General features: G+C 41.6%; 1 protein-coding gene across 2 annotated transcripts in view; it reads right to left on the bottom strand.

The window, feature by feature from the left end:
- Nucleotides 1-21,926, bottom strand: part of prickle2b (prickle homolog 2b) — an 87,882-nt gene that overhangs the window by 34,054 nt on the left and 31,902 nt on the right. The window contains exon 1 of one of the 2 annotated variants that reach the window (XM_005941318.3): nt 13,671-13,871. The exons of the other annotated variant lie outside the window; for it this stretch is intronic. The gene's annotated coding sequence lies outside the window, so the exon portion shown is untranslated. Of the gene's footprint in view, nt 1-13,670; nt 13,872-21,926 lie in introns of those variants that run through there. 2 annotated transcript variants of the gene reach the window in all.

Here is a 21,926-nt window from a genome sequence, read left to right as displayed (position 1 = left end):
TGGTGCTAGGAGTGGTTTAGACAAGCGATACTGCTGAAGCCAGCCTACGTGACCATTAGCGGGATTTTTATGAATGAATAGAGAGTAGGGCTGGGCTATATCATACCGTTCACGGTAATACCGGTGTAATGATGGGCAACGATAAGAAAATGAAATATCACGATAGAATATGGGTAAAACGCGCATGCGCAGTGCCTTTGTTTGCATAAGCACATGGCGGCGATGCAGAATGAGAAGAGCGAAAGTGGATCGTCGAAGGAAACGGATGAACCAGAACTGGTTTGTAAAAATGCTGCAACTTCAGTGGTGTGGAACTGGTTTGGCTTTCATCCGTCAGATACACAACAAAGCACTAGTTTTGGTAGCGCATGCTGGCGGGCCGTCGTTATTACCGCGTTGTTTGGAAAATACGGCACACTTAAAATCAATCCTTTGATTTTTCTGAAAATCGACAGTAGCCCTTATAATCCCGTGTGCCTTATGTATGAATTCTGGTTGTGTTTACTGACCTCGAAACGATTTTATGTACACGGCGCTCGAAAATCTGTCAAATGTTTTAGTACGACTTTGCTAAGCTACGAAGCCGCACCGCTTGATGGATTGTTGGAGCATTACGGCTATCGTAGGCAGGAGCCTCGCGGAGTGATACGTACTATGCTTCAACACAGTATTACCGTATTGTGTGTGTATAACCTCTTTTTAAGTTTTGTGGATATTATACATGGTTATGCTGAGGATATGTCGGCCAATTTCCACTGGAAATGCCTTTTGGTTAAACTGTCAGCAAGGAATTTGCATTTGCACTGTTAATTTTTTATATAACTTTAATGCATTTAAAAAAGCTGCTTGTTTACGTGAAAATACATTGATGTTTGTTTTTTTGCACTAATAAAGTTGTGGAGTTGTAAAGTATTTTGTCTAGTGTTAATTATATCGTCAGTTATATCGTTATCGCAAATATTCAAATGTATATCGTGATAAATATTTTTGGTCATATCGCCCTGCTCTAATAGAGAGCTAATTCAGATTAATTCAGGAACATTTTTAGTGCAAATTGTACCTGTTGGATCTGAAAAAAACAACAACACACACACATTACGAGAATCTGAGGTGTCATATTGAGCTGAAGCTTTTGGTCAATCTATTGAGTGAAAAATTCCTAGAGAACTGAATTTTACTGTTCAGTTTTATGGGGCAGTTAAAAACACTTAATACTCCTTATTTTCTTTTAAAAGTAATCCCTTTTTGATTGCATCAATAGTCTGCAAGGGAGAGTGGGAGGAGATTCTACTGGGAAAGAATAGCTTAAAAAAAAAAAAAAGAAAACACTGTTAAACCAACAAAGAAACCTTTAGAAAACCCTGAAATGAATTCACTTTTGGGACTATGAACTTCAGAATGTTGGGTTTGGAAATGTGAGTGTGAGCTAGTTCAGTTTAAACACTGAGACAGTTTTTGCAAAACTAACATAAAGATTTCACACACAGATTCATTTACACAATCTATAAACCACAACCGACACACACACACACACTCATTGGGTTTTCGTACAGAATATGTATTCACATGTTTATTGCTTGATTGTGATTGGGGGTGCGTGTAACTTCCCTGGGCTCAGCCAGATCTGCGCTAAGCAGTTATGTGCTAATTAAGGTCTGGCCAGGAGTGGAGGGCTGGTGATAAGGCCCGTCTCTGGCCTGGTTACATACACCCACACACTTTTGGGAACAGTCTTTCCTCTAGAACCACCGTTTCAGTAGCATTTACTGATTATCAAGCAGGTTTCAACTGATTACTGAGAATTTGCCATATGGGAGCCAGATGGTTCCTGTCAGGTTATAGAAACCAAAAAGGAAAGAAAGTCTATGATAATGTTGCATTAACCTGTTAGGCTAAACTGTTAAACAACACTGACCTGCTGCCTAAATCCTATAGCAGGCCAAAACACACAGCTGTTCTTCCCGTGTCTCTCCATAACCATAAATGGAGCATTCGATAAGTAAGGGTTGGGCTACAATGGCGTTAAAACAATTTCGAGTCACACATGCTGTTGCAGAGGCAGTAAATCAATTAAAAAGTTTTTTCACAAAAAAAATGCACATCTTTCAATAGTTGCACCCACGCATGCATCTTTTGGTTTCCTCATCTTCCATGAGCTAAACTAGATCATTCCCTGCTTTTCGGCCCATTCCTCCGCTCCGCATTCCTTTGTATTTGATCACAGCTGATGTTTATCTCTCACTCCATTCTTCTCCTTCACAAATCAAACACAAGTCTACATACAAACTCTTACTGAATAAGAGACGTGGCAAAAACCTTAGCAGTTCATTGTGACAACTCAGCAGTCCACGCTATGCCTGGGTGAATGTCTGTTTTCAATGCGGCATTCCTCTCTGTAAAAATTAGGCAAAACACAGCAGTGGAGACATGGATCACAGATTGTTAGGAATTCATGTCTAAACCATTAGTGGCTAAATTTCATAAAAGATATTAAGAAAGAAGGCAAGGCTAACAGAAGTAAAGCACAATGCCCCAAAGATAGGATATGAAGCAGAGAAAAGAGCAACTCAGTGACTGAGAAACATGTTACGGAGTACTGTATGTGGGCTGGTTCACTGGAAGGATGACTTGTTTGGAACAAGACCAATCTACAGGCTACATGTCTGTATGAAACTGAGCCAAAATACACACACACAGCACTCCAGTGACCTCCACCACCCTGAACATGATAAGCCAGGACACGCTCCAGTTCTAACTGTGTGTGTTTATCTATATAACTGAAAGAATGAAAGTGTGAGGGAACACACACACACACACACACACACGAGCCATTGAGTTTTAGGATCCGTGTGTGTGTGTGTGTGTGTGTGTGTGTGTGTGTGTGTGTGTGTGTGAGAGAGAGAGAGAGAGCGCGCACATGGTTAACTTACAGTTTTTGTTATAATAAGCAGGAGGAGAAGCCCCTGTAGATAAACTGGCCACAGTGGAGTACAAACCAGCTGAGCTGCAGTGTGTGGACAAACAGAGCTACTGTAAACTCTACTGCCTTACTTAAAGTCACAACCAAGGGGATCGCCCTAAAGAAATTATAACAAATATGTTTTTTTGTTAACTGCAATACCAGTGTGATACCAGACCTATGTGCAATCTGAATGCAGTCACTTACAACGATGCATCTAGAATTCTTAAATCTTAAATCCCCTCAACGTTTTACAAACCACAACTTTCCTCTTTTGGTTCACCCCGATGTCCCTGGTACTGTAAATTGTTTTTAGCTAGAGCTAGCATGCCAAAGTATAGCGATTTACACATTTGCATAACAAGAAAAAGAAATATCTCCGGTTCAACCTCAGGAGGAGACACAAATCACTTTGGGAGCCTGCATCAGGAAGGCATGCAAAACTACCCACTGTGGTGACCCCTTGTGAATAAGGCAATAGCCAAAAGCAACTTGGCAGAAAAAAGTCTATCCTACCTGCACAGCACCAGATAGAAGACTATAACTGAACATGTGCAACATCAAGACTGTGGGGCGGGATTCTCATTTGCACTGGAAAGTTTATTTTAAAATGTGAGCATGGGCACAGAGAAGAGATGCTGTGGACAGCCACGGACAAAGGAAAGAGAGAGTATGAGAGATCCATCCCATCGTCCCTGTCCTACTTTCCCTTACAGCTCTCCTTCTCTCTCTCTCCCATTTCTGGTCTTCTGGGAAAGATCAGTGAAAAAAAGAAAAAAAAAAAAAAAAAAAGTAGTTTGTCAGCAAAGTTCAGGCTATACTGTACATCCAGTGCTGTTTCCTCCTAATTCAAAGCTTCCCCTCTGGAACGCTGACAGTAGAGGAGGAGCAGAAATCCATTTTACACTGCAGGGAAAAATTCATAGTGCTTGGATCCATAAACAAGTAAGAATGCAAATAGTGCACACATCCACTATAAAAATGTTATTTTTGGGAGGGAAAAATTCCTTTACATGACAAAGAATGCCAGATGACTTCTGCCATTTGACGGGTGAATGAGTGGTTTCAACTGCCTACCTCTAAATAGGGGCGTTGCACAATCAAGAAGACAGGTAACCACATGCAGATGCTGGTAGAAAAGGTCACCAGAGCTTTGTTGATATTAGCCTACATCTCGATCTTTGCAGGTGAAACACACTGCAAGTCAAAGCACCCTGAATATCATTAAAAAAATAAATCAACAATCTGTTTTATTTCTGGTCATGCTTTCATTTGTTACATCACTGCCAGGCAACACAACAATAAATAGAAAGGGACATGAGGTGATGCCTGCACTTCAGAGAATAAGTCAAGCTCTGCTGTTTTTTGGATTGTGCTGCCTTGACTGTTCTGGTCAGTTTTAACACACAAACAATAAAACTGTGCAGTGGTTTCAATCACTCTTTGTCACGAGGCAGCTTCCCCCCACTGATGCCCATTGTAGAAGTCTGCTCAACCTTTTGCGTGTAGACACGTGTACAAGTGGCACAGACCGTTTGTCAATGCTGCACAAACAATGCATCTTCAGTATGCAGAGAAGACAATGACTAAATAGCAAACTGACATATCATTGTGTACTGGTGACAGCACTGGTAACCGCAGGACAGCAGGACTTGTTTACTGCAGAGGAGGAATTTACCAGTCTTCTTGACTTCAATTGCTCGCTGTGTGCATGTGTTTCTGTGGAGAACCGCAGTGCCTTGTGCATTACCTTCCTGTCATACCGAACAATGGGTTGTTTTACAAAAACCACACTCCCTGGATCTGGGTGGAGAGAGAAACGGAGCGGAGGTAAAAATGTCTGTGATGGAGACATTACGGGTGGAGAGATCATCTGTCATACATTTCAGTGTGTATATGTGCATGTACTTTGCACTTTGCTCTGTGTGTGTGTGTGTGTGTGTTCGTTCTCCTGGCATGATTGAGAGGGCCCCTTGGCCGTGCCAAGGCTGCGGTATTCTCCAGCCAGCAGCAGAGGCAGAGGAGCACAGATACTTCATTATGGCCTCATTCATCACCCCTGGGACAGCTTGGCAATGCTCTCAGTTCCCCTCCTTCTCCTCCTGCCTCCCTCTAACCTCACCTCTCTACTTGCAGCTGTACAGGTCCCTCGCTCAGCATCTCCTATACATCTTTCACCTCACCTCCCTCTCAGCACACACTCCCTCTGTGCTTCTCCTCCTTCTTTCCCCTGGCCTGGCACTACTTTCTCTTATTGTTGCTTCACTCCAGTGTTTCCCCTCTCTCGCTTTACTTACCTTTGTTTAACCTTCACTCAATACCCTCTTACAAGTTTTTAATTAACTCTCTGTAATCCTCTGTGTCCCTCTGTCTTAAACCTTCCTCCCACGCATTCATTAACTGCCTTTCTGGATTTGTCTCCTTTTCCCCCTCAACTCAGGTCATTTTTCATTCTTCTTACTCCTCCTCCTATAACGACTCTGCGTTGTTGTTTGCTGAATTAGCCAAGTGTAGAAGCTACTACATTTTCACCTTCTCTCAGTGATCACAGTTTGACAGTAGAAATATCTGGAGAACCACTGATGTATAATGCTGTGTGTATAAGTAAACAGTCTGGCGCTTTGCAAAAAAACACAATTTGCTTCTTTTTTTCCAAGAGAAGAAGAGGAAGAAGATTGATGCGATGATATGTGCCTCAAGCACAGAGCATTGGGAGCCTATTAGCCTTGCTTACCATATGGACTGAAAGCACAGGGAATCAAACAACTGTGGCTCTCAAAAAATAAATTAAATAAGAAATAAACAAAAAGACTCCTAGCAGCACATATGAATGTGGTCTACAATCCAGACAGCAGGACGTTTCTGTGCCACTGCTATATAAGGTATAAGGTTGACAGGTTGTTGGTTGTTATGTTACCACAGAAATGCAAAACGATGAAAATGACGTGGTCATTATACTTAAGCTCCATCAATTACACTTTTTTTTCACCAATACTGATCAAACCCATCCATCAATTATTAGGAAACCTACGCAAACAAACACAATAAGACTCTAAAAGTCAGCACTCTGAAGCAGCAGTCAGATTTTTAATTTGGCTGTGACTCTTCAAATCAAGCCTTCACTTATCCATGGAGCAACATGTGCTCTGCTAGTGGTTAACTAATGAGAGAAGCTCAAATCTGAGGTTGAGTGAGTGTTACCGGTCGAGCCTTTCCTGCTAAAGACTGTGGACTGTGACGTAGATCCAGTGTTGTGGGAATTGACGGACTCTTATACTGACAGCCACTGTGTAATGAAAGCCAACAGGGTTACAATACAGTAAGTTACTACAATCACAAATAAAGTATTTAGACGTGCTTCAGTTATCTACATGTGAAAAAGTTTAAAAAGTTCGCGAGTATATTAATTGTTGTAGATAACATCTGAATCTAGTTCTGACAACTGGCAAAATTATGATTAATGAGCAGCCCTAAAACTAGAGATGCACCGATCAATCAGCCAGGGACTGGAATCAGCCGATTTCCAACATTTTTGGCCAAGACCAGTGACTGGCTGGTTAGCCTCACACGTGTCTGATTATAGGCCAGTCCATTTTATGCATGCAAAACACATGCACGACAGCAAGTCTATCATTTTGCTAACTATTCAACCTTAGGCTCCTACCCTTTTTTGGCTAACGCTAAATTTAAGTGCTTTAAAATTGTACTGGGGACAAATAATTGAGTAAAGAAACCTCCCAATCATGTCATTACAGTCACAGTGATTCTGCACAGAACTGCTGAACAGATTGATTAGCTACAATTTGTCAACCAGCTACTAGATATTTTTCTGCCCTGCACTAGTATTCATACATTTACCTTATACACTGATTTAATAAACAAGGTATGCACAAACTAGGAAGGCTCAGACGTGGTTGTCGGCAGATTTTATTTTATATTATTAAATTTGGAAAAGAGAGAGAGAGGTTTCATTTTCTCTAGTGAGTGCTGAGGGCCAATAGACTATGGAGCTCAGTGAAACAAGAATGCCATAGGTATCAATCTCCCTTTTCAGGTTGTAGAAATAAAGCAAACAGCCATAGTATCCAAAGAGTTAAGCCACTGGTCAGTGTAGGCAGAAGTTGGGCTTTTAATTTTTTTTCAACCCCCCCCCCCCAAAAAAAGATAAAAATACACATACAGCACAGAATCTACTGATTGGCTCTCACACAACTTTTCCTAACCCCAATAATGTGAGTATACATTGCATTTTTTTGTGTGTGGGTGTGTTTAGACTATAAGAGTGGGGCGCCTACCTGCTATCCCATATGGTTGGCATTCAGCATAATTAAAGCATTTGTTGGCCCACAAACTGGGTGTATTACCAGAAGTGCTCCTCTAAGTCCTGTATTTATGGCAACTTGGCATTAAAATAGACAAGGATAAAAGGAGACTGGAGAAAACTCTGATTTCTGTGCATGTTGCCATAGAGACGGGAGAAAAGTTCCCAGGCAACACAGCAGCTAACCAGCAATGCCAACTTACATGCTCACATTATGACTGCAAATCGTTCCACTGCGTTTTAACATGTGATTTCACTGTTAATCATCTTTTAGTTGACTTTGAGTCATGAAGATGTATTTTAATGAGGCACACCAAAAAATCATTTTGAACCAAATAGCCAAAATAATGACGCTTTGTTGAAAGATTACCCTTACCCAACTCACTCTTGCCACCTATGACACTGATCATACTGACACTTATATAGCCTACAGTAGACTCCTCAACGGTGTTTTCCACTCTCTAAAGAGACAGAGCACATATAAGTGCTGCCCACACCAGAGGGGAAAACAATTCATGACTCTCCATTGACTTTGCATAGCGTGAAAGTGCTTCCTTGTCAGTTCTGTCTGCCAACAAAAAAATAAAATAAATAGAAAACATAAAAAACCCTGATAACTGTCCAAAAGCTGCAGTTCAGTAAGATGGATTACCAACAGGGTAAAGAATCCAGGAGTAAGATTTTATAAAGTGTAAAACTGAGCCTTTTATAGGCCAAGTGGATAACAGTGCAATAAGACATGAGGTATCAGCAGGAGGAATGGAAAAACTGTGGGATCCTGACCATATAACATCCTGTCTATAAAAAGATGTACATAGCTTCTGGGTCTGAAAAGTAAACGCAGTGTGTAAATGGCTTAAACCTGCATTTGCTCAAATGGAGCAACTCCAAACAATGCAAAAGAGAAGTCTGGTTGGACAAAAATCTATGACAAGACTCTTGGCTCTCTCGATCGGTGACTTCAATAAACATTTTCCTGAGGAGTTTATGGTCTCAGTCATTGGTTTGAAGTCTCTGAATACACCATGATGTTCACTTTTTTAATTGTAGTCCAGCTTTAGCATCAAAGATAAGGACAAAACAGGGTATGCTTTAGCATGGGGCTAATTTGTGATTGACAAGTTGCTGCTGTATAAGATTAAATTACATTTTCATTCTGAAATTAGGACTGAACCCAGTAGAAACATTTACAATATCACATGTGGTTAGCACTGTTGCCGCACAGCAAGAAGGTCCTGAGTTCAATTCCACCATCAGGCCGGGGTCTTTCTGTGTGGAGTTTGCAAGTTCTCCCCGTGTTTGCGTGGGTTCCCTCCGGGTACTCCGGCTTCCTCCCACCGTCCAAAGACATGCACCTAGTGGGGATAGGTTAATTGGATAATCCAAATTGCCAATAGGTGTGAATGTGCGAGTGAATGTGAGTACGAATGGTTGTCTGTCTCTGTGTGTTGGCCCTGCGACAGACTGGCGACCTGTCCAGGGTGTACCCCGCCTCTCGCCCTATGACAGCTGGGATAGGCTCCAGCGCCCCCCGCGACCCTGAAAAGGATAAGCGGACGCGAATGGATGGATGGATGGACATGTGAAATGAAATGTGGTACTGGTGAATTGTTATACCCCTAACATATATGTTAAGCTAAAGCATTTCTACAGCTAATGAGCTGATGAACTAACAACTAATGTTAGCAAGCTGGTGTAGCTATGTTAGCTTGCTAACATATAGGCCTATTTGTTAGCTTGCTAACATAGCTAATGATTTTCTAACAACTTAGACATATGGCGTAAAAAAAAAAATCTTTGACATGACAAAAATCTAAGGTCTTTAGCCAACCCAGTGCCTTCATTATATTTGGAATTGGGCAGAAATGCTTTTTATTCAACTCTCAATTTCATATATGCATATTTGTTTTTGCCTACCAGTGGCCATGAGTTTCAGAGTACACCCCATGTTTGGGACTAGGTAAGGGTGACCCAAACAGAAGACATATGACAGTAGAAACGTAATACATCATCATGAGCCTGCTAGTTGAGGTCAATATGGAGAAGCCGTCCTCAAACTTCCCAGGTGGGAATTGCTTACAGTAAATAGTGAAACTGAATGCACTGGGAAAAACAGAAAAACTGCTATGAACACCGCTGTAATAAGGAGCTGTAATTCAGTTCATTATTATTTTCCATCAAAACTTTAATGAACTGTGAGAGAGCCAGCACTTCCTCAGCCTGCTGTGAAACCAGAAATAGCTCTGTTTAGTGTGGCACATGGAGCAGATGGATCAAAAACAAAGAATTTCCACTGCCAAATTTTCCACCATGAAACTACTTCCAGAGACAGAGGTGGTGTGTTGTAGTGTGTTGTGTTGTGACAGGGCACTTTATTCCTTATATGATAAGAATACAGAGCGTCAACAAGAGTCAAAAATCAAATGAGCTTGCCCTTACTACTGCAACTGGGCTATGTATGTGTCACTTTTCCCTATTAAATCCTGCAGGAGATCTAAAGCTAATGCACATCCCACAAAAGCCCAATCCATCACTTCTCTTTTAATGAACACTCAACAGAACTGGAAGAGGTCCTCAGCCACTTTCAAACCATGCCAAGAGATGGTGAACGATGATGTGTAAAAAACAAACATCTGGAGCATCTTTGATCACTGACGAGTCTACATAGAAGAGCAAAGGAAGGAGCCAAAAACGGATAAAGAGAGTCAAGTGTTAACATATTTCTCCCTTTCTGTGTCTTATTGAGGACAGAAATTAATAAAGTGTGACGCAAAGATCTCCAAAAATAAGCAAAAACAAATTTCCTCCCTTGTCAGCAGAAATTTTCTGAGAGATAAAGTTCAACTAGAGTATGCTATGTGCCTCCATTCCTCACTCAAGTTATCTTGCACCTCAGAGCAACCCCTTATGCTGCAAAACACTGCTGCTATAAGACCACATTTTTTAGTCTGGGCTGTGTTTACCAAAAATGTCTTCTGCCGCGAGCCTTCAACAAAGCTCTATTGTTCCATCCAGGTCTCAGCATGACAATGACTTGATTTCCATGAGATTTTTATGGTAACCGACTTATTCTCTGTAACCTAATCAAGGCTTTAGGCGTACATTTTTTTTACAAAAAAACAGTGGGTGAAAGTATGGAGGATTATTAAACATAGGTGGTTTGGCTGCCACATGACAAGCGGGTCACAATCCTTGTATAGATCCACTACACAGAGAATACAGGCACACACACACTATCACTGTCTGCTCACTTTACTAATCTTTTACAGTTTCATGGATTGTGTCGTGTTTTCCCCCATTCTCCCTTAGTTGACTACCTCTATCCATTTATACCCGTGAGACTCTATATCTGTCTCCTTGCCTGTCCATCTCTCTCACTCACAACACTCCTCCCCCTAATCTCTCCTATCGCACTCTTGTGAAGTAGGGGTGGAGGCAGACTCTTGTGTTTTGATTGACGGGTCCTGAGTGCAGACATCTCCCTGTGGTCAACCTTATCAGTGGCTGAGCTTGGCAGAGCATAGTGGCAGCAAGCCTGTTCTGGACGCACTCTTTGTCTCCAGAGCTTTGTGTACACACATGCGTGTGCATATTCAAACACATCCAAGACCAGGCCAGTGTGATAAAAAGTCTAAGTACACAGAGAATTCTAATTGCAATCAGCTGTTTAATTAGGCTACTGCAGATATATTTTTAAATTAAAATGACCCCATTTACTCTCTTCCCTTCATCCCCCTGCAAGGAGTGGTAAATGTGACATGACCCAGTTACCCAATTTCTCTGCCGTTTCATTCAACTACCATCATACTAGCTCTAATTTAGCCAAACTGAGAGCGAGCATCTGGCTATGTCTCCTATGTGTCTGATGTCGTCCAGTACTGGACGGAGATAAAGTACTGCACATGAGGAAACTCTGTTTCTTCTAGGTACAAAGTCGCCTTGTATCTCGTGCCTTTTCATCTGCTATTAAATTATATTCTTTGTCCAGCTGTTTGAGGCGCATAGAGCCTGACAAGTACAAGCACATTTTTGCTGCGCTGGCAGCAGGATGGGAATGTTTATCATTTCATTTTTGCACAAATTATAGTGAATGTTTCTGCAAAAAGAGTCATGGAGAAGAAGAAGAAGATGAAAAATATGAGTTCTGGCAGCCTCACTCTTCATGTATTGACATCAGCATTTCAGAATTTTGATCTTTCACCTGCCACGAAGTCACACAGCTACTAGTTAGAACAGCACAGATATTCACAGCGCCTAGAGGACGAATCCTACAGGATTTTGTGATGTGTTGGAGGATGAACTATGACAGCTACACTTTCCATGTACTGAACATGGCAAAAATTATACCTGCTACACAGTATCATTGTTATTTTGACCACACAAACATGGCTGCGGATTCTTGATCTTACTTATTAACATGCGTCTCGTTTCACGGCTGTGACGGTGCTACATCGCCAGGAGAAGACGGACATGTGAGGAATGATGTGGGAGGTGAAATTTCACAGCTAAAATCCGAAGTGTTAAAAAGGTGGGCCTTCAAAATAATGCAACCAAAATTCCATCATTTATAAATTTGATGTTGTGATTAGTAAAAATGATGTTTTCTCTAGTGCTATTACATTTAGAGTGTATAGATGTGTTTACGTATTCAGACTATAAAACATAATTAGGAGTTAGATCAATGCAAGTAAGATCAATGTAACTCTAAGTTGATACACCACTACGAGCCAACTCCCTGATATTGATTGGTTCATGGTGCACAAATGCAGGCAGCAGGACCGGCAGCAGGAGGAAGGATGGGGGATGTGGGTGTGGGGACCGCTCACTCATCAAATCAATTGCCACACTCACCGCCTGAGGAGCATCTAAAGATCTGCTTTCAGAATTTAATCCATTTATCCCCCTGTTTTGCATGCCCCTCCGATCATCCCTGACCCCTTACATTAGTCTTCCTTCCAGTTTAGTGAGTTAAGCAGATTCTACTCTTCCACTGCAGAGAAACCTTGTAGTGAGGGATGTTTTTGTCTTGAGGTCCGGAAACAAGTGGTAATAGGATGACAGGAGAGGAACTGTCAATAAATCCATTTTAATTCTCCTGATGATATGATTTTGCTCAATATTTTTTAAATAGGTGTAGTCTCTGTGGACCGTTGCTCACAGGCCAGGTGAAGATACTGTCGGCTCCCTGGAGCACAGGAAGTTGCTTTTTATCCAAGCCCCTCTTTCTCTTCCCCTTCATTCCCCCCTCCATGTTAGTCTTTTACCAGCCTCTCACATGAGGGTGCCATCAACAGAGCTGGCAGCACGTCTGTGTGGAATGCACTTTGGCAATTTACGGACACACTCACACGGTCAATAAAGGCTGGTGAGCCGACCCCGGATCTTGCACATGTAAACTGTTCTTAAACTTGTCACATCTGACTCGATTTGAGTCAGAGCACAGCCCAGAGGAGCGCTCAGCGTTGTGTGGTAGAATATCATAGCACTGACATATATAGGCCTCTACTGACGCAGTCAAACACAGACACTGGCACATGCATATCTAAAGATAAGGAGCCACACACACATACATACAGGCTTTGGAGACAATGGTGTGGATGCTGCTTGGACCTAGGAGCCTAATTTAGGTGTCCAGGTTAAAAATAAAACAGGGTAGGCATGTCGCACAGCTGTGAGATGCTGGGAGCTTTGTGTGCTGTCAGCCAATCTAAATCACAACAGCTGAGATGACAAGGTGCTGATTCTCAACTGCCTTTCCTTCTTCTCCATTCTGTCGTTCACTTTTGATTCCTCCATTCCTCTAATTCAATCCATCCCACCCCCTTTAACCATTTTTACTCTTTCTCCCCTGACACACATGTTTTTCCCCCTTGTTTAAAGATGAAGCAACCCACTTCTGACAGCTTCACTGGCAGCCCAACAAAGCAGCACTCGAGGGAACGGAAAAGACAAGACCGAAGTGACGTTTTTAACTTAGCCGTCATTACTCTGTGATAATGTACTGCTAAGAAAAAGAGAACGTACATCACAGAGATGCAAATGCACACCAACTTGCTGGCAGAGTCACTTAACGTTACGCATGCTTTTGGAAGCACAGACATGTGCAGATGTAAACCTACAGAAGCACATCACAGACTGGCCAGATAGTTGTGGTATGCGCACACACTCCTAAAAATTAAAACATTCCTTCAAATCTATATTGTTAAGACAAGCCTTAAGAAAACTAATCAATCATCAAGGGGGTTGGCTATTCAAAAAAAAAAAGGGGGAGGTGTCAAAAATGCCCAATTTACACCACCCAGGGGAAAAATCTTGACACCATGCCAAAGACAACTCGTCTCCGCAAATCAGCTCAAGGAAAAAGGATGACAATGTTTAAAAGTTACTCACCGCTTCCTGCCCTCCCCCCTGGCTGTGCTGGGAATGAGGTGGAAGGGGGGAAGAAACACACTAACCGACAGACAAGCTCAGGGGGGGGCAAAGAGAGCCGCAGCAGGGCAGAAGCCTGAAGCAAACACTTTCAGCGGCACTTCTTAATTGAAAAAATCTGTTTTCATTGCTCTGTGATCAGTGAGTATGTGGGGGAGGGAGGGAGAGAGAGAGAGGGAGAGAGGGAGAGAGAGAGCGTGGGAGAGAGAGAGAGAGAGGGAGAGAGAGAGAGAGGATCGCCTTGAGCTGGGGTGATGAGGAGATGAGCTTGCAGATGGTCAGCAGGGTGAGGGCAGTATGTGTGTGAGTAAAGCAAAAGAGGAAGTGACAGAACGACAGAGTATTTCAACAGACGGATGCAATCAGGGCTGACCACCAAGCTGGTTGCTGAGAGGGCAAACAGTCCACAACATTAACCCCACCCACGGCCTGACAGCAGCAGTCAGCGTTTTTCCTAAGCTCATTCCCCACTTACACTTAACCCATAAATGCTCCTGGCAGTTTTCTTTTGCTGACATCATGTGATAATGGGATGTAGAGTTGATGCATGAGGATTCAGAAGACCAAGCAGGATTTCAACAAACTTTAGACTAAAACTTTGGTGCAAACAAAAGCAACATTCCTGGTTGGAGTATGCACATTCTGTTATTTTTCAGAGAGTTAGAAAGTACAAGTGAAGATTAAAGTCAGTTGAGAGTTGACGGATGAGCAAAGTGACACAACGTGTGGTTAAGAGTTAACATGTTATTGGTAGTTCTTATTTTCATAGAAGAACACATTCCAGAATAAAAACAAAAATAATAAGTAATCAACCATTTTTATTTAATGCTTGACATGGAGTTCTGCAGCTGTTTTGATTTCATCCCTAAATGTCTATGACTTTTCACCACATATGGTTTGAAAAAAAAAAAGCCATCCATCCATCCATCATCTGCTGCTTATCTTGGTCTGGGTTATGAGGGCCAGCAGTCTAAGCAGCTCAGACCTCCCTCTCTCTATCTCCTCCAGTGGCACACCAATGTGCTCCCAAATCAGCTGAGAGGTGTAATCTCTCCCGTATGTCCTGGATTTACCCCAGGGCCTGCTCATGGCTGGAACACTGGAACACCTCACCAATGAAGCTCCCAGGTGGCATCCTAGTCAGATACCTCAACAACATCAGTTGGCTAAACTAGCATGTGGAAGAGTAGCTGCTCTACTCCGAGCCTCTCCTAAACGACCGAGCTCCTCACCCTTCAGAGGAAACTCATTTCCACTGCTTGCAATCTCACTCTGTCACCACCCGGAGCTTGTGGTCACAGGTGAGGGCAGGAACTTAGATTGACCAGTAACTCAACAGTGTCACTTTCACACTTGAGTCCCCTGCTGCAAAGAGATGTGTCATAGACAAGTTGCACTCATCGGTGCAGACCGACTCAGACTGATTGCAACCTGCTGGTGATCTGTCTGCATTTGCAAAGTAGTGACAGTTATTTGCAAATGTTCGCCAATCTGTCTGGCGTGATTGCAGACAGTCTGAGTAGGACCCCAACTGCTCTGAGATAGATTGTGTCCCATCAGACAAGCTGTACAAATCGACTTATGATCAAAAGGAGTCACCGCAACTTCTTGCAATCTGTCTCAGACAAAAGACAAAAAAAATTCTCTGCAATCACCAGACTTCCCCCCCTGTCACTGGAAGGTATGACTGCACCATACAGTAAATATTTAGTAACGACAGGAGAAAGTTGGCTTAGACTGGAACACGTAGAAATGTCTAGCTGAGCTCTGTTTCAATGCATCGTACCACACCTCCCAGTACCTCTACAGCACCGGCGTTAACAAATTATACACAGTTTAAACTAAAGTATACAACTGTCAGATTTCCCTTTTACCTCATTTTTATGTTGGAAAATTTTTTGGCCAATAGCAGTGACAAATGTTAAAGTATTCTTTTAGTTAAGAGCGCTTTTTTATGCCAACATTGGGTTTATGGGATTATTTATGGGATTATTGTATGAATTCGATGAAAGATTGGTCTTCTTGAACTAACAGGCGACAAATTTGACTCCAGCTAACTGGAAAATGTTCCGAATTTATGTGGCAGCACATGAATGTATGAAGCCTGTGTGTTCTGTCTTTTCCACACAGCAGCTTAATATTTTGACCCTGAAGATGTGGATATTACACTTTAAGGATGCAGCATGAATGAGCACCAGTGTTCAACTGTATTAAATTTGAATGCCAATTAGATGGTCGCAGCTGTACAAGGACTGATCTTTAAGTTTATAGTAAGTAGAGTATTAATGTAGTAGTCCCTGTTCAGCAGTTAATCAGTCTGCTCTGCCTCCTCTATATCCACAGGGGCAGCAGTCTATGGAAACATCTGCTAGAGCACTTTCAAAAAAAGCCCTCTTCTGTCAAAGTTGCACTAATGTTCATTCAGTGAGCAACGGATAACTTAAATCAGCCCGAGCTGACTGCGTCCTTGTAATGGGTCTCGGGATGCCGATTCCTAAACCAACCAAAGCCCAAAATGGCTGACTCTTAAGGGAGGTAACCCCCATTCCTCCCTGCCAGTCATATGTCAAATAAATACAGGAAGAGAAACGGTGCAGTGAGAGTGAGCACAGGAAAGCAGGATCTCTCTGCACCGGTGTAAGCTTGAGGTTTCTGGCACACTCAGCAACTGTGATGTGGGCAGGATGTCATCACTTCTTCAGTGGCGCTCACACTGTGCACCTACTGTTCTCAGGAGTGTGGAACTGCTAGATTCACAGCTGTAAATCTAGAGGGATTTCAGGAGAACAAGCAGGACCGCAGCCAAGAGAGGAGGCTCCTGTCCGCACCTGACAACAAAGACTTGTTCTGTATCCTGAGTACATGCACAGGTTTTCTCCTTACATTTACACATCAAACACAGACAGAAACACGGATTAAACATGACAGCCCCCCAAAAAAGACGGTCATACAGGAACGATTATGATAACAAGATTACAGTCACCAGCTTTAAAAACACACAATTTCTGGCAACATCTGCATAGATTAAACCAGTTCTAGGCAACAAATCACCACATCTTATGTTTTCTTTCTGGCTACTATGGAAACTGATCTGCTGCAGTCCACATCACTCAAATCTGGTGCAAAAGCCTCCCATCATGCTCAAAATATTCTGAGAATCCGCCTGCTGTGCCAGGCACAATTGGTCCCATTTGTGCAGAAGAAAATAGCAGCAACAAGCAGGAAAAGGGCATCCCCTGACTACACTGCAAGAGCTCTGCTGAGACAAAAGAAAGCCCTCACACCTCACTTTCCTAACGACCGACCTAATGCTTTTAAAAAATTAGACCATTTGTCATGGTTGAAAAGAAGCTGTGGGTGAAGAGAGCCTGAGGTGAGTCCAGGAAAATGTAGAGAGGGAAAGGGAAAAAATCTCCTCTTCCCTCCATCTACACACAGTGAGGATAAGTCATCGACTCATCCCCCTCTTCCCTTGAGGAACAAATGAAGTTATCAATCAACCCCACAGTCCCACAGAGACAAGGAAATGAGGGCCAGAGACATGAAGAGAGCAAAGCTGAGGTGGCCAAAAACACTGCAAAATAAAAGTTGATTGTTTTAAGAAGAAAGCCTGCACCATTGTAGCAGAGAGCTGTACTAAACGCTCATTATGTACAGATCAATTATGTGTGTGATTTGCAGTTATTCATATTCCAGCGTTCTCTCAATACACAGTAAGTTATTGCTATAAAAGATTTTTTGTTTTATCAATTTAAAACAATCTATATATGAAACAGTTCTCACCTATACAACATATTTTTTTAAAAAGGAGGATATCAGAAAGTAAAAAATAAATATATATAGAAATATTAGTTTTACAAGGAAATAAAACAAAACAAAAATCCAAAAACAACTGATTCTTAATCTTATGTAAGGATGTATAGTATATACAGTAATTCTACGGTGCTGTAAATGAGACTTTTTTTCTTTTATTTTTTGATGTCTGAGATACAGACACATGCCTTGCACACAAGATAAATGGGCAAGGCACATCTGCTAATAGAACAAAGTAATTGCAGACTCCATCTATCCATCCATCGCCTATCCCAGCTGCCATGGGTTGACAGGCCCTGGACATGTTACCAATATGCTGCCGGGTTAAAAGAGAGAATTTAGAGTCATTAACTAACCTAAATCCTAACCATATCTTTGGAGTATGGGAGGAAGCTGGAGTACCCACTGAGAACCTATGTAGATGTAACATGCTGTTTTCTTGAGCCCTAATTGTAGAATCTAGAAACAAATTTCTCTGAAAACTTGAACGCTGCTCCGAGCAAATGCAGAGGAAGAAAAAAAGTAAAACTAAAAGAAAGTACAATACGATCAGTTGACACGCTCAGCTTTCTGAATCAGTTTGATCAAGACCCCTTCATCTAGCTTGCAATGATAGGAAAACATACAATCTGACTGATCAAACAGTGTCTGCAAAACAGAGTAATCAGACTGGAAAAGTAAGTGGACACTTTAGATTATTCCTTTACAATAAATCTGAATCATTCTATAGAATAGAGCCATTTTATTATATCAATATTTTAAATAACATGCCTTATTTAGGAATTTCATGAAACACAGCTTTCATTTACTTCCCAAATCATTTAAATCTGAGAAGACACTAAAAACTTTATTTATAGGGAGGACCACCAATGCGAGTTTCTCTTTTGACCTCATCTCCTTAATTTGATCATTTGATTCCAAGTAGCTCTTGGAGCTGCTGTTAGCACAGACGTTTACAGACATAGACACATTTTGAGTTAATAATGCAAAATCCTTGGAAACTCCAAAAAGCTGCACCCACTCCACTAGTTTAATGCAGTGTACCCATTTCAACAGTCAAGTAGTTTTCATGCTAAAATCAGATTGATCAGCATTAAAATGACTGTGAACAACGAGAACAGAATCTCAGCCATCTCGCGAAATGCTCAGGTGCAAGACGATTTCCTGATACAAAGTTTCACGTTTCAACGAGTGAAGCCTTAGAGAGTGTGAGCTGTGATCCAGACACTTTTCAAGGCCACGCTTATCGCGTGCAGCCACAAAAAGCCCTGGAATTTGCCTTGTGACCTGGTATGTCCACACAGCTCAGCAGTGAACTCATCTCATGATGTCTAGTTGTCAGCTCATTCTGCTCTTTAGCTCGACTGCTTCTTCCTCTCACACAGTGTGCCTGGTGATGAGGGGAGTGGTGAGACCAAAGACCACTAACTGACAATTAGGCAAAAACTATATGGATGGAAAAGATGGAGTGGGCCCGTACAGAGAGAGAAGATGATAATGACCGAAATAGCCGTGCCTTTGTTTTAAGGAGAATACAAACTTGAGTGATGAGGAGAGAAGAAAATAAATGGACTGTGCTGCTGGGAGAGCAGTCAAGAGAGTGAAATGGAGAGAGAGAGGGAGAGAGGGGGATGAGAAAGAGGAGTTAGCACCCTTTCTTTTCTTCTTTCTGGCCTGGCAGTCAGCCTTTTGGCAGAATGTTTGGTATCCATTGCATATGGGTAACCCTGCAGAGAAAGAAAGACACACACGCACACACACACAAATACAGGGAGCAAAGTCAAAGCATCACCGCAAACTTTGAGGGGATTTTCGAGGCAGGGTGCTTTTTTCCCCCCCATTCTTTAACTCTGAGGCTAACCGAGAAGCCAAGATTGGCCCTTATTAGACAGAATAATTTTCACAGCTGTTTCCGATCTGTTTGTGCTTCACGTGGACTGGGAACATGAGGAGGAGAGAGGAATGGAAAAGCGAGGAAATAAAAGGGAAGGAAGGGAGTGAGAAAGGAAAGAGAGAAGCAGAGAGAGATGCTGTCTTATTCTGCGATAATAAGTCAGCAGCCATCACCTCGTGCAAACAGTCTTCTAGGAATTGACAATGTCCTTGCTGAGCTCTTGAGAGCCTGCTACTTAGACTGATGCTTGGATTTCACAACATCCAGCTGTTTTACTTGCACAAGTAAAGCCCATGAAAATTCCTGCTTACGACGCACATGCACTCTGAAACACATTCTTACAGGAATGAGCTCAAGGACATCAAGGCATTAAGTTCACAGGGGGCCTCGTTTCCTCCGTGTCTTCTTCTCTTTCTTTTCATCTTTTAATTTGTTCATCTTATTCCATCAATGGATATCAGAAATCTCTTGGGAATAGTGGACGCACAGATATTTATTCACAGCAAATTCACTAAAATGGAATTCTGTAGTCTCCTCAGTTAGTTGACTGAATATTAACTATTCAGTCAATCAGTCAATTTGTAGCCGGGTACACACAAGGTAATAGCATGTTCGTAGTATTTGATAGAGCTGTCAGCCAAACTAACAGGAAACAGCACATTACCCCAAAAAGCAAAAATCAGCTGTCAGTGCAGTGGCAAAGGCTAGCTACACTGAACTGGATGAAATAATTTTCAGAAGTTAAAGAGATTTATTAACACACATTCAAATTTTAATTGGTTTATATAGCAATTTAAGAAATGTATCAGGATGCAAAAGAACGTTTCCCAGTTATTTCCCTCATTTAAAGGGAAATGAAGGAAGTGATGCTAAATAGCTAAATGCCAGTTGAGCTACGCTCTTAAAATAAGAGTTCTTTTCGCTTCTGGGGGTCATTCCTCTGGTACAGCACATTTTCCAGCACACAAGGAAACTGCTCTGTAACTGAAAATTTTGGACAATCCAAAGCAAAAGCACCACTGCAGTGATGAGCAGAGAAATTACTTTTATTTAAAGATGTGTAACTCTCAGGATGCATGCTATGCTTCTAGCAGAATTTGATCCTGTTTCAGCTTCTACTGCATCCGATCTAATTAAAAAACACACATATATATACAATTAGCAAACTGCAGTGTGCAGCAGAGGTTCATTCATTAATCATTATTTCCGATTAATTTAAATGATCTTCCAGATGTTTCAACCACCATTTTTCCGATGTTTGCCTGAAATTACACATTTGGTCTCATACTAGCTTTCAAATGCAGCCTCCAAACTTTAAGAAAACCCAACCCTTTCCCAAAAATGTTTATTTAATATATCTCATTACGCAAATATTTCCCATGAATGTACAAGAAAGGACATATAAAGGGTTGATTTCATTGTTAATAGCTTGTTTTGTATTAAGTTTTTTAGAAGTGTGACAAGACTTTCAACTTTGGATCTTTTCAAGTTGCGTGACCAAGCAGATGAGTCTTCTAAGAGAATATTTACAAACAGATCAAATATGCTGAAGTGGACTGAGGAGGTGAAGCCAGTTACAGAAAGTATCATCTGTTAAATGTTTAATGATTTGTTTGGTGAATCAGTTTCCAGTCAGGGTTATGACAGCATCCGCCATGCACGGCAGGGGAACTCAAGGGAGGTCCTGAGGAAATTAAACTAACTGTGAAAAATTTCCTTTAAACTTACCATAACTACAGATTTTACATACAAAAGTTTACAGTCATCATGAACATAAATGTCAAAGTAATTTTAGACTTTTAAGAATGTCTTTGGTTCTTTTTTCAGGGCGGAATGATTAAGCAAGATACATATTTAATGTATTAATACATAGTTCTAATCCACAAAAATACACTTAAGGATCATATATACACATATGGAAGGGTATGTATATGTATATATTGGGATGTTCAGGAACAATTTTGTTAAATGTCCTTTAGCAAGGTGCACTAGAGGTGACTGGATGCTTTTGGTAGTCATCAACAAGTTTTTGGCATTATTCTGGAGTTCATCTAAACTGGTTAGTTTCCTTTGAACTGAGCCCATAAATTTTTAATACGGTTGAGATTGAAAATTTAGAAAAGCATTCCAAAAGCTTAAGCCTGCTTTATCAATTCCAAAACCAGTGTTGTGTATGTGGGACCACTCTCCTGTAGGAACATCCAGTTGGAGAATTTGTAGGTAGTCCTCCTTCATTATTCCATCCAGCAAAACAACCCCAGCCCCAGCTCTGGGGCAGAACAGCCGCAGCATGATGCTACCACCACCATGCTTGACAGTCCATACACTATTCTTAGGTTAGAAAGCCTTACTCCTCCAAACATACCTCTTGTCACTGTTGCTAGCGCAATCTTATCATTGTCCGACCATAAAGCTTTTCTCTAAAGGCAATTTGCTCGTCTATGTGGGAAGCTGCAAATTTTAGTCAAGCTTTAAGACGTCAATTTTTAAGTAGGGGCTTTTGCCTTGGC

This window comes from Haplochromis burtoni, unplaced genomic scaffold (assembly GCF_018398535.1).
Source record: "Haplochromis burtoni strain Fernald_Lab_line unplaced genomic scaffold, NCSU_Asbu1 Contig_314, whole genome shotgun sequence".
Classification (NCBI taxonomy): Eukaryota; Metazoa; Chordata; class Actinopteri; order Cichliformes; family Cichlidae; genus Haplochromis; species Haplochromis burtoni.
The sequence above is the reverse complement of the archived record's forward strand: the minus strand, read 5'-3'. Positions and strand labels throughout refer to the sequence as shown.